Source organism: Geospiza fortis, unplaced genomic scaffold (genome assembly GCF_000277835.1).
Source record: "Geospiza fortis unplaced genomic scaffold, GeoFor_1.0 scaffold167, whole genome shotgun sequence".
Classification (NCBI taxonomy): domain Eukaryota; kingdom Metazoa; phylum Chordata; class Aves; order Passeriformes; family Thraupidae; genus Geospiza; species Geospiza fortis.
In genome coordinates this window covers 2199437-2210369 of record NW_005054355.1, presented here as the reverse complement: position 1 = coordinate 2210369, position 10933 = coordinate 2199437, and positions in this window count along the sequence as shown.

Sequence of the window (10933 nt, the reverse complement as noted above, 5' to 3'; positions counted from 1 at the left end):
CTTTCCTTTCCTTTCCTTTCCTTTCCTTTCCTTTCCTTTCCTTTCCTTTCCTTTCCTTTCCTTTCCTTTCCTTTCCTTTCCTTTCCTTTCCTTTCCTTTCCTTTCCTTTCCTTTCCTTTCCTTTCCTTTCCTTTCCTTTCCTTTCCTTTCCTTTCCTTTCCTTTCCTTTCCTTTCCTTTCCTTTCCTTTCTTTCCTTTCCTTTCTTTCCTTTCTCCTCCCTTTGAACTGATGAAACCACTCTCTTTGGTAATTCTGAGTCAGTTGGGTCAGTTCTGGGCTTTTCTGTGCAGAGACTGCCAAGATTTTAGAAAATATGCGGTGGTTTAGGGATTTAGTTTTATGTCCAAAAGGGACAAGATTTGAGACCTCCAAATGTCTTTAATTTAAAACCATAATTTGGAAAGGATCTTTCCTGAGTCCCAAGAGAAAAAAGCCAATACTTTCATTTATACAATTAGTCATCATTCTCTTCACCATTAGGGTTATCGTCCCTCCTGAAAAGGCTACAGTTTGTTTTGCTGCCTTAACAAAAATGAGTTCAGTTGATTTAATGTTCTGTTTCATGATGAAGTGTCTTATCTAGGTTATAGTTTAGCTGTTAACAAGATATTTATGAAGTGGTAAGAATTCTCTGCTCTGCAATGAATTTAGTCTCTAGAGTGGGGCAAAATGCTATTTAACTAGCGAATAAAGCAGTTCAACTTCAAATTATGTCAAAGTTGACTGCAACAATTTTAATCTTTTAGTAACCCCCTAGATATGTAGAATGTCTGGAACTGCTCAAAACTTCAGTAATTTGACCTCTGCTGTAGAAAAAGCATTTTATATGAATTAATATTGGAAGTAGCTATCCAAGGAAAGGATTTTTTTTGATTTAGAAACCAAGTTAATACTTTTATAGTATGTGCAGACTGTAAAACACAGCTAAAGACTAAGAACATATTCCTGAGCTCACTTTTTTGGTACCCAAGACTTATTTTACTGGCTTATCAATTTCTGGACTAAATCCTTGTAAGTATTTGAAGCTGGTATTTGTGATACTTGCTTGGGATTGTTTTGTCTGCCATGTAACAATGTTGTCAGCAGATATTTCCCTAATTTCTGCGTAGTTTTTATTGGTGTTTAACATAATTACAGCCATAGTGGTGAAGGCACAGGTAGTAGAAATATTAGTTTTCTATGTGTTTCCCAGTCATACAGTGTAAACAGGGACTTTTTAAAAGGAATTCTGCATGAACCACTGCTTCACCATAAAAAGTTTTGAGAGCAACATTGTTTGATATTTCGTTTATGTCTATTGAAGCACCAGTGGTATGTTTCTGTGTCTCTCATGTTTACTAAAATAATTGTATGTGAGCCCATCTCTCTTCAGCTGTGTATCAGTAGACCTTATGTCAGAAATGATTTTTGATGCATTGAATTTTGCAATACATACAGACTAGCACTTACGTGATAAGTGAATAATTAGTGACTTACATCACTAATTCATTGACCATGTTTCATTAGCTCTAGAGTGCCACCCCAACTCTGTGGAAATAGTTCTGATTGGATTCTCAGAAACTTAATTTTCCTTATATTTAATTTACATGGACAGCCATTTCTATGGAGTCCCTATTTCTGGCTTCATCTAGACAGGCAGATCTTTGTAGAGTGTAACATGGAATAGAATAGTTGCTTTAATATCCTTTCTTTATGTTCTCATTTGTATAATTATACATATGAATGAAAATAAGTCTTCATGAAGATTTGATTTCCTGACTAATATGTATTTTTGCATTAAGATGGTTTATAGTTCAATGTAAATTTATGTTGAACTGGACAACAGTGAGTGAATCAGAACCATCTAAAGACAAACTTGACTATGACTCCATGAGACTGCTTGGTTAAGGAAGAATGTGAACCATGAGTTGTTCATACCTAAGATCCCACAAAACTGTTTGTGCAAAAATCTATACATTGTTCTGCCATTTCTCCCCCAAGCAGCTCTCTGCTGGGATGAAAGATCTTTAAAAAGATTTGGTTTCATGAGCGTATTTTCCATTTTATTTTACTTCTAAAGCAGTTGTCTTCCAGAAGGATGAAGACATTCATTTGTCTCTCATGTAGTGGCATTATAAATTGCATAAGGAGCAGTGCTGTTCTGGAAGCAGTCTCTACCTTTTCTATAAGATGGATAATTAAACTTTATTAATTAAGGTGGCATTTTTACCTCTTTGAAAAAGGTAATAATAAGTTTGTAAGAGTAAGTTTGTAAGTTTGTAAATTTGTAAGTTTCTTCCTCTGTAAGAAACCATATTATCTTGTGAACATGAATTGTTTTTTTTAACCTGAATAAAAGATTTAAAAAAATAAAAGGTCAGACCTAAGTGATCATAGTATATCTTTAAAAAATTTGAACTGAAAAACATTTCACTTTCCAGATACACATTTTTGTGTTACTTCTGCACCCATTAGTGTTCAGCATCTAAAACGAAACAGGAAGTCTCATTTCACTGACACAGTCATAGCTGTTGGTGGTATCTTGTTTTGTAGAGTCAGTAACACCTTCTGAAACTCCTGTTGCCACAGCAAACAAAATAATAAAGGCTATGTAGTTTTAAAATTATAGGAGAAACTGAGATAGTCTTGTATATGAGAAAAATAGGGCAGAAGGAAGTGTGAGGTGTGCTGAGAGCTGGGAAGTTTCAGTGAAAGCAGGAGTTTCTGTACAGTGTGTCCTTGCACACGTGGCACCAGATGTGATTGTGCATTTGCCAATAATATGGTGTTTAATGGAGAACTTGAAAAAGTCTGTGAAGAGAAAACAAAAGATCAAAATGCTAAAATAAAAGCTGTATGTCTGACTACTTGGTTTGGATTCAAGTAGTCAAGTAATTAGCTTGCTTATATTTTTATCCAAGGAAATATAAAATTTAAGCTCTTACTGAATTTACATATCATGGAATACACATACCCCACTGCATTTAATTAACTTTGACTAATTTCTGTGGTTCATTCAAAATGATTACTTGTTAAAAGGAAGGAACAGATAACACAGCATAAATGGCAAAAACCTAACAGCATTTTATGAACAAGCAGTGTAATGAACAAGTTATTACCAATCAGTATTGTAAAGAAACATATAAAAGTCTGTTTCTAAAACAGAAAGTATAGAAAAAACTAATATTGAAACTAAAATTTCATAATTGGATGGAAACCAACAGCTGTTCTAAAGTGACTGAATCTCACATCATCTCTTGATAAAATGGGTTTATTAAAAGATAGGAAAATGTACATGAACAGTTGAATAATTGACTTATGGAATCATTGTGACATATTTTTAGTATATGTTTAGAGAAAATTAGTATTTTTCTAATTTATATAAGTGAATAGAAAGTTAAAATACTTTATCTACTAGGTTTCTATTAGTAATTATTCTATATACCATCATTCACTCAAGCAGGTAGCAAACTTTTAAAGTGTTTTTGTGAAGGACAGACTTCCAGGCTTCAGAAGACATTGACATTTTTGTAGACATAGGAGAAGGGATTTGGTCTGAAGGAAGAAATTGAAATAGTGAAATAGTGGAGAGTTTTATTGGGACCAGAAAGCCAAAACCTCATCCAGACACTGCTGCTGTAGAAAGAACTTACCGTAACTATGTATAGGGTTTTTTGGGTTTGTTCATGGTAAATTTTTTTTGTGTGTTTTTTGTTGTTGTTTTAGTTTCATTTGGTTTGGGTTTTTTTTTTTTCCATTTTATTTTACAGGAGAAACTGCACATTTTTAATGGAAGTGGTGGAACAGTTCATTTTCTCAAAGTGAATTTTAAGATACTGCTGATCATAGGAGTACCAAACACTGCCAGGGCATTTTGTCTGCAGTTACTTTTTTCCCCCTCATCCTTTGTCCTTTTTTATATGATTGTAGAATGCAAAGGCTGATGCTGGCTATATGGTAATACTACAAAAAGTGTAATGCTCATCTTTGGGTCTTATAAAATGGCAGGATTCTGTTGCAGTGAAGCTACAGTGAAGGTATTATTAAATAATTTAGACTCTGTTAGACTTGACTGGTGATGTTTCTGTGTCTTGAAGATATTTTAGCTTAGAAAGTCTGTGTTCAGGCAAATTTGCCTTCCCTTGAAACATTATAGTTGTTGTAAATAGCAACATTCCTCTTGCTTCTTGTCAAAATATAGGAGAGTATTTAGTCTTGCACTTTTGCATGTCTTTGCAATTGCTTCCTGTTGGATTTCAAGATATCTGTTGGTTTTCATTTCTTTTGTTTTTCCCTTTTTATTTAGTTAAATGATGGCTGAATGATATTGTTTGGATTGCTTGACGAGAGTTTATAGCTATTCACTATTTTTTTTCCCCTCCAAGGGCAAATCAGAAAGGTGGGATATTTTGGACCACTGGTAGGCTAGGGATTCTTTCTGAAGGCAAACTGGTTAAAATGAAAGAAAGTTAAAAAATTTTGCTTTGTGTGTCAAATTTGTAGTACCTTGATAGATATTTTAACGAATGTGTATATTTTTTATATATGTAGAAGTGTATATAAATGAAGTGTAGTCTTCTTTGAAGTTTGAAAATTTTCATTTGCCTAAATGTTTTTTTTTCTGACTTTGTTTCGTAGTGTATTGTCCTATCCTGTTGATAGAACCTGATTTCACTTTTTATTTCACTGGGTCGAGTGTCCTTGGAAATTTTGCTCATAAATCTGCTTTAATTTACAGCAGTTTGCTTATGTTCAGGTAGATCTTGGTATTTTTACTGAGGGAAGGCTTTCTGAGAGTGCTAGAGCAGTCAAATACACAGCCCAGCCCATGGTCATTTGTGCAGTTTTGCTTGAAAGACTGGATGACAATGTGGTCATCCTGAACAGACAGATTTTCAGTTGTGAGATGGATAATAGGGCAAGGAATGACAGAAAATGAAAAGAATTGAACATTAGTTAGGCTAGACACTGAATAGGAAAATGAAGTGGAAATACACACCATTTGGGGAAAATTAGGGTTGGAAGGGACCTCAATTCCTCGTGGGATCCAGGCCTCAAAGCAGGACTAACATTTCTGAGGCTTCTCTGCCTTTTAAGTTACCTCACCAAAGAAAAACAGATATCACTAAGGCATTTTTAATTTCTCTTGGCAGTCATGTTTTACACTGTCTTCTACATCTCCTTTTTTCTGACTCTGCAAGAATTGTGTCTTGAATTAAAAGAGGTATGAGTCAGAATACAACCTGTAATGCTTGATTGCATGAGGACTGATTTGACAGCCTGAGGTTGCCATCAGCATTTTATTTCTCTCTCTACGCATAATAGGAACGATACTCTGAGTCAGTGGGGAGTGGGGATCTTAATTGTTTAGTGCTTTGAAGAGGAGGTTATATAGCTGTAATTGCTGATAATACCCGACCCAAGCCCTTTCCCTTTAGCAGGCAATGCATTATTTTGTGATTTCTTTTATTTGCATTCTATAATTTACATTTGAAAAGAAATTGTTTAAAAGTGTTGTCTGGCCTCAAAAACTCTTTTTCTGTTTAAACAACTGCATTTTCTGATTGCCCTTGACCTGTTGAATCTGAGTTGTCATTATATTTTCCTAATATAATTTAGGTAAATGCCCTAGCTCCTGTGTGTCTCTGACAAATTTGAAAATGTTTTCATGTTTATTACTCTACACTTCAGCCTTTCAGAAGAGTTTTCTTCTCCCCTTTTTCTGTGATCGGCAGACAGTCTGTAAAGTTGTGCAGTTCAGAGTATAAGAACAAAAGGGAACAATGACTTCTTTGCATTTCATTAAATGTGTGGTGTTGTGATTTGTGTTGGATTTTGCAACAATTTGGGAAGCAACATTTGCAAATTTGGGAAACATTTGCATTGTGTGCAGTGGTGAAATTTGGCCAAAATTTTCTAACTTGGATGTTTGAAGTTGCTTGTAAAATTTAAGTAACTCCAGAAATACAGAGTATCTGCAGATTTCTTCAGAAAAAACACATGCTTTTTAAATTTTAAAGTATTTTTATGGCTTTTAGTCCTGTTGTGACATACCATGTACAAGAAGAATATTTCTGGTAGAGGACTGTACTCCGCATAGGAGTCAGCATTCATAGTCTCCCTTCAGAAAGATGGCTCAGTTCCAATATACTGTTATAACTGTGACAAGCACGTAAATTAAACACAAAATTTTCTTTTTTTCTTGTGTATTTACATCATCATTGTTTTGATATTGATTTTCCAATTATCTTTTGCAGCAAGGCCCTGGATTTTAGCCTTGAGTATTTGGGCTTGCTTGGAAACCTGTCTTGCGGATTCTTGGCCAGTTAATAGTTCCAAGTGGATGCAATTTAATAACCCTTGTGCTGTTTTGATTTGCCTCCCACACCATCTGGTCTATGTCTTTCTCCTGCTCTTTTTTTTTCCTGTCTTAAAGGATAGTATTTTTTCAATAATTCAAACTTTCAAGCATGCCATCTGAAAGTGTAGCTTGCTCTGAAACTTTCCTGTGCAATGTGTATTCCCAGAAAGAAGGCTTTCTGTATATACAGGAAAAAGAACATGAACAGGAACCTGTGGACAGGTTGGAATGGCAGGAATGTAGTGCGCACTAAAGATGTCTGTTTCTTCACACTGAAATATTGTTTGAGCACACTTCAAGAGTTAAATTATTTCATGGCTCCAAGGTCTCCTGGATGGCTCTCTGTATTTCTCTCTAGTGGCCTCCACATTTAATTATTGGAGAATGGCAAGAGATGTCTTCGAAATACAAAATCACTCAGCCTTTGCTGAGATGAAAGTTAAGTGTTGTGATGAAGCTTGTAGTCTACTAACTGAGCTTATTTGTACTTGATTTAGTAAAGATAACTTAGAGTAGTGCTAATTAAGCTTAGCTCTGTTTGTCATAATTTGAAAATACTGGGTGAAAAATTTGTTCATGTAGTGAGAGGGTATAAATTCTTGACAACATTTTTTCAAATTTTGGATGATCATTTATTTGCATAGCCTGGGTGCTTGTCCTTTAGCCTTTATGTTTAAAAAAGTTCCTTTAGCCAGTGTTCAGTTTATTTCTGATTTATGCATGTTTTTTGTTGATCTGATGTCTGTGCTGTGTAGACTGGAAAGACTGAAGGGGTGGGGTGGGTTTAGCTCTGCCCTATGTTGTGGGTGTTGGCTAGGAGTAGTACAGGAGAAGAACCAGGTGGCCAAGCAGTGGCACTAGCTGAGGGCTGAAGGTGTCCATCTTGGGTTTGGTTGGGTTTGTGTTGCTGTCTTCACAGCAATTCAAGTTCAAATTGCACCCTTCCTCACACAGGTGACAGTGGTGTCTGGCTCTGGGGTGGGGTGGGGGGTTGCCCACAGCCCTGTGTCCAACTGTGCCTGCTTGGTCTGTGCCTGCACAGGTGCCTGATTGCCCTGGCAGAGAAAGTGAGCTAGGTGGGTCCAGGTGGCTTGTGAGGCATTGACTCTTGCTGCCTCAAGGATTTCACTAACCTGTTGCCCCTTTTGGCGCCTCTTTACCTTATTGTCAGGTCTGTATTTCAGTACTGTGGCACAAATTCTTACCTTACACTTTCCAGCCTTTCTTTCTCCCCTTCTCTCAGCGGAGGAACTGGCTGTTCTGCCGTAAGATGCCCAGCAATCCCTTGTCGTAGATGCTGATATTCATGAGATAAATTTTCAAGCATTGCTTAATATTTTCTTCTTTCATAATCCTGGGTGCTGTACATATTTCAGAGTTCTGTGTGAAGATGTTGTTCCTTCTTCCAGAGCTGCCCCTGTGATGATGGATGGGTGATCTTGGGGCAGGAAGCCAATGTATTTGCAGTCTCCATTTTGCCTAGCAGAATGACATTTTGATGCAATCCCTTCTACCTTTTCCCACCTTCTTCTTCTCTGACAGCCTGGTTTTCTTCACCAAAAGTCAGTTTTTTGGTTTGCCAGAGTAGTGCATCTGTCTCTTCAATTGCCTTGTGCAAGATAAAGGCTTGGCTACCCACTTTGACTTCGGTGAAGTAAGTTTATCCCAAAATCAGATCTACAGATGCTAAAAACTGCATCTGAGTATGTGCCATTTCTGTAATTTCACTGAGACTTAGTACAAATTATTTTGCCATTAGAATAAGTTAAGTATTTTATTTAACCATTTGTATAGTTCATGAGTTTTTGGTGTGTTACTTTTTTATTATTAAAAATAATAATAAAGATGTTAAAAATAATTAAAGATGGAAGCTTACATATATGTATGTTTTACATTTTATCAATTCTCTTTTATGTGCACTCTCTAGTAGACACCACGCTTATATCCAAAAGAATTAAAAAACCCCAAACCTACATAAGTAATGGAATTTTTGAAAGCCTGTGCTATGTGTTGTTTCTAATAATTTTCTGCTGTACTGAGTATTATAATTTCAGCTTGGCTGGGCAAAGAACCCTAGTAAATATTCCCAAAAAGAGGTCTGCTCATTGATTTGTCTTGATAGATTTCAAGAATTACTCAATCTTAAGGAAGATGAGTGTTTGGTTTTCACTTTAGAGAGAGAGTGAGTTAGGATCTTGCTATTTTTTTTTTCTGGTGATTTTTACACTACTGGTTATCAGAACAATGGTTTGATTGACATTTAGTCCATATATGTGACCTTTGGAAAGAATATAAGAGATTCTTTTTCCCTAGTTCTGTTACTGTTTCATTTCTCTCAGTTGTGTAGTAAATGTTTCACTTAAAGTATATGGGAACAGTGTGTTTGTGCAAAATAGCATTTCAGGAAAATCTCTGAAAGCTTTATAGTCTCACCTTAAATTTTGACATCCCATTTTCCTTAAGTAGAAATAGACCACCGCCTAGTTAAGGTTATCTGAGTTTCCAGCAGTACAAATGATTTTGTTGCCTTTTCCTTTTGCATTGTTGCCTTCAATGGTTGTTTATTGTACCTGGCAGCAAACACATTGCAGGACATCTGTGTTCCTTCTGGTCTCCTGGTGTGCCTTTCAGGGTGCTTTGATTCAATGTCAGGATCAGACTAGATATGCAATGGACGTGTGCATTTTGTTTCCTTTTGGAAAGGTTGTTGGGCAGGGAAGAAAAGAAGACGTAGATGAAATTTTGTGCTCTGCTGACTCGAGGTGCTCACAGCCACAAAGTGTTCTGCAGAGCATTCATTGCCCATGATGCAGAGAGATCGTTCCTCCCTCCTGTGGATCGGGGCTCGGGAATTTGTGTTGCTGCAGTGAGCTACATAAACATTTCAGGACGTAGCTAAAATAAAGAGATACTGGATATCCATGTATGACTGTGTCACTATGTTTCTCATAATTTGTGTGGATGAAGCTCTTGCAGGTCTTCTTCAGAGCTGGAAAGGAAAGGGATGCAAGTGAGCAAAGGAGCCCTTGACCTTGGATGCTGATTTTAAAATCAGCTGTTCTTCTTGTTCCATGAACTTCATTAGAAAAAGTGTGACTGACCATTTATTAATGCTCCATTTTCCACCATCTTCCCCGTGACAGAGTTACTGTCTGATTATCACCATGATAATCAGATTTCTCCTAATGAACTTCTAGCTGCAACTTGTAGTTTCAGTGGAGCGTATTACATGGCAATAGATTGAGTTGTCCATCACCATAATAATGAGACAATTTAAAAAGAAGATTCATTTTGTGTATTCTGAAGAACTTGGCTTGCTGGGGCATGCAGTACTCTACAGAAAACAAAATATGTTGCTGTGGTGTTTTTGTGGTGGAGGGCTGATTCTACTCCCCAGAGACTGTCAGGCTCTCCTGTTAGTAGTGCAGGAGATGGAAGAGTGCCCTTCTCTCTTGTTTGACAGGTCATCATTTGAGGCTGGGAGTTTTGCCAGCTAGTGACCTAGTGTATCCAGTTTCTAATTTGGGTGAACTGTTATTGAGAAGGTGGTGGCCTGACAACTCTGGCATTTCCTGGGGTTCTCACATTACTGTGACACCATGTGATTGGTTTTTCAGGCTGAGTCTTACTTGAGTTGAACCATTTTTACTGCTTGTTCTGCTAGAAGTTCACTTGTGACCTGCAGACTGAATTACTTTTCTTTAATTATTACTTACCAGTTATTAGTTTTGTTGAAGTTTTTGGGAACTCAAGAGTCTTTATGTGTAAATGCCTACTACCTTACATTCTAAAGAAAGCCTTAGAGGAAGACATTTAGCACTGCTTGCCTTCTGGGAGCTCAGACTTTTCTTCCACTGTTTTTTGGTTTGAGCAGTGCATATGGTACGCTAGATGCTTTTGAAGCATGGTATTCTTCCATCACCTTTTGGAACATTATATAGGCTCATGATGGAATGAAATAGATTAATGGCTCTCTAAGATTAGGTCTAAATGAATCCAGTTGTTGTGTTTTGTTTTACTTTTCCTGAGGATCACTTGAAAATGGAAAAAGTTTATAGGTGGCCATGCAAACTTAACGCAAGGATGTTTCATGGTCTTCCTGTGGCATCTTCTCTGGTTCTACCTAAGCCTTCAGATGATGAGCATCACCTTGCCTTCAAAGCAGTCTACAAAATAAAGAAAAAGTTTGTTGTCAAAAATCTGGAAGCAAAGTTTTTTTCAAGAGAGGTGTTTGGAATTGGTGATGAGTCATGCTGACTGTCAGTCTGAGGCCAGACTCTCTTCCTGTGATTTAAACACGTTACAGGGAAGATGATCTTGGGTTTATAACTTGCTTATTGCATTCCTGACTGTAGTACAGAAAATATTTAACAGAACAACAAAACATTTTTTAGCTTGATGTAGGTAGCTTTTCTCATTTTTTTAATCCATGATCATTACTTATTGTATTGCAAACTCTAGTTTCTTTTATATTTCACATTCTTATGTATTAAAAGTTTTCTTGTTCTGCTTTGAAGGTGTTTTCAGCAGAATTCTTATCAAGTTTCATTGAATTCAGGGCAAATATAATGGACCTTTTATTCTTGCCTTTA